Source organism: Vigna radiata, unplaced genomic scaffold (assembly GCF_000741045.1).
Source record: "Vigna radiata var. radiata cultivar VC1973A unplaced genomic scaffold, Vradiata_ver6 scaffold_290, whole genome shotgun sequence".
In the NCBI taxonomy this organism is placed as follows: Eukaryota; Viridiplantae; Streptophyta; class Magnoliopsida; order Fabales; family Fabaceae; genus Vigna; species Vigna radiata.
The window spans coordinates 1-3,093 of NW_014543415.1; positions in this window are offsets into that span (position 1 = coordinate 1).

Here is a 3,093-nt window from a genome sequence, read left to right on the forward strand (position 1 = left end):
TATATATATATATATATATATATATATATATATATATATATATATAAATTTAAAAAATATATTAAAATATTACCTGATATAATAGATATTATTATTAGATAATAATAATAATAATAATAATAATAATAATAATATACTATTTAGGGATTTATGAGAATCAATTAGAATAAAGATATTTTTAGTTTAATATATTATGAAAATATTGACCTTTTATAAAGTATACTATACAGAATATGTCGGTCAGGATGTCCATGGATCGGATGAGTTAACCAATCGGTTGCAAAACAAGTTAGGATGTATAATTGGAAAACATTAATGATTAATGCTTTAAAGTCTTAACAAAGTATATAGATTCACAATAAATTAAATTAGTTCTAAAAGTGGATTGTCAATTCGTATTCAATTAGACATTAGATTCCTTCACCGAAGTCTTAGCAACAATGCACATGTTCATATATAAGCTTACAATCCATATAGGCATACATATACACGCATGAATTAAAATCTTACAACAAAAACTAGACAAACTCACTCGTCAAAAAGTCTTATAAGTTTTTTTTGAAAACTTAACTCTTATACTAAAATATTATATCCAGTTAAAAAATAAGAATGTCTTTATTTTATTATATTATATTAAAACCAAATATAAAAAATAATGTTGTAGCATTATTCGCATTCAATTTCATTCAAAGTATTATATATGTTTGAATCTGAGGGATAGTAATAAATTTGAACTTGAAATTCTATCAACTTTAATAATTAGGAAAAATATATAAATTTCGTTAACATTTTAATTAATATATAAAATGGTTTTTATTATATTCAAGGGTTTATTTTATTTTAAAAGATATTTTTGGATATTGTTATATTTTATAAATATTTACAAATTTGAAAGATATTTTCAGATATTACCAATATAATAGATATTATATAATAATAATAATAATAATAATAATAATAATAATAATAATAATAAATATACTGTGTAGGATTTATCAGAGTCAATTAGAATAAAGCTAGTTTTATTTTAATATATTCTAAATAATATTGAGCTTTTATAAAGGTGTAGAAAAGTAAATCCTCTATTTATATTAAATTAAAATAAAAATCTAATCATCAGGAAAAAGAAACGGAAAAATCTACCATAGTGGTGAAAGAGGTTTGAGAAAATAACATTTTCTGCCAAGATAGAAATTTAGAAATTAAGCTATTGGGATGACTTAGAAGATCTAGAGTTTTTTTTGCTGGAATAGAGGCAAGGGGACTAAGCTTTATTTTCTGGAGTGTGTGATGTTACATGCATAAATTGGTGGCATGATTATGTGCGACTCTTGGCATTTGTGAACTACATGACATAATTATACGTCAATTACATGATTTAATTTTTGTTGGTTGTTTATTGTGCTCGACGTGATACAATGATTTGTAACCTTTTTGGTTTATGAATGTTACATTTTATGTAGTTCAACGTGGTATGTCGTGGAATATGGTGTTGTGTTTAATGTATGCTGAGTTGTTTTCCAAGCCTATGGATGTGTTACATGGGTTTTACTCGGATGGATGAATCCATAAATTTAGATTATGTATTAATAGATTATATGTGAAATTAGGTTTTTAGCATGAAGAATAAGATCCATAATATATATATATATATATATATATATATATATATATATATATATATATATATATATATATATATACCTTCAATTTCGTGATGAGTCATTTCACTTCCTAGGTGAAATCCAACAATGGAAGACCAGGTTTCCTTTGTCAATTTAATGTCAATCCCTTTTACTCTTGTTAATGTCAAGAATGGAACCATGATGATGCTGAAACCAACTTCATATATAACTGAATATTGTTAATATATACTCTTAATAAGGTTTTTAGGTTTTTGTTTCCAAGGTTTTTCACGAGCATATTGTTGATATAGGTGTTATATAGTTTGAGGAATCTTTGGTTTGATGGGAGTTAGTCATTTTTGTGTATTTGTGTTTTATGTTTGATTTTCATGTATGCATACATTCTAGTTTATTATTTAGAAATTACACTCATTATATTAAGGTTATTGTATAAATGTATTCATGTGTACAGATCACCTTCATGTAATTTTGATGCTACACATTTCATGATGAATTCATGTCATTTCATTTTTTCAACATTAGTGATCATTGTAAGATCCGAAAAAAAAAAATAGGTGTATTATGTTTGGGAATAGGTTTTTAGCAATATATGTGATGAGATTTCTCTATGAATGTATTATGTATGTTTTGTTAGGCTATCCCAACAGAGGGTTTGATGCTAAGGGAGAACAAAGTTATGATGCTCAGGGTTTTCCATGCAAATATAGGTTGTAAGGATGTGATGATAACTATAGAATGGGTTTAGGGGTTGTGTTAGGGCCATGGTTGACTTGTGGTTGAGAANGGAGCGTGAGTGANNGTTGGGGTGTACCTGATTATGTGTGGTTGATGAGCATAAGAGTGAATGATAGGTCTACTTGTTGTATCTAGTAAATCCTGATTTTTATCTGCAAATAAGTATCAGTTGTTCAAGTATTGAACCTTCCTTGTGTGGGGGTGATGGTGGTTTCCTTATCCTTGTGTGGTAGGAAGNCATGTTCCTTAGCTGGATTTCGGGACTAGTCGAACATATCTGTAGGGGAGGCTAGAATTGGGATGTANGAGTTGCTATAGATTGGGATGTAGAAGGGGTTATAGTTAAGGGTGGGCAAATCGAACTGAACTTGTTTTATCAAACTGAACTATACTAAATTGTTTTAAATTACAGTATGAACTGAACTATTAATTGAATTGTAAAGTACACTAATTGAACTATTAATTGAATTGTAAAGTACACTAATTGTACTATTAATTGAATTGTAAAGTACACTAATCGAACTATTAATTGAACTGTAAATTGCACTAACTGAACTGAACTATTAACTGAATTGTAAATTGCACTAACTGAACTATTAACTAAATTGTAAACTACACTAATTTTAACTAAACTACAATATAAACTGAACTGAACTACNAACTATACTAATTTTAAACTGAATTGAACTAATTTTTAAACTAAATAGTATAA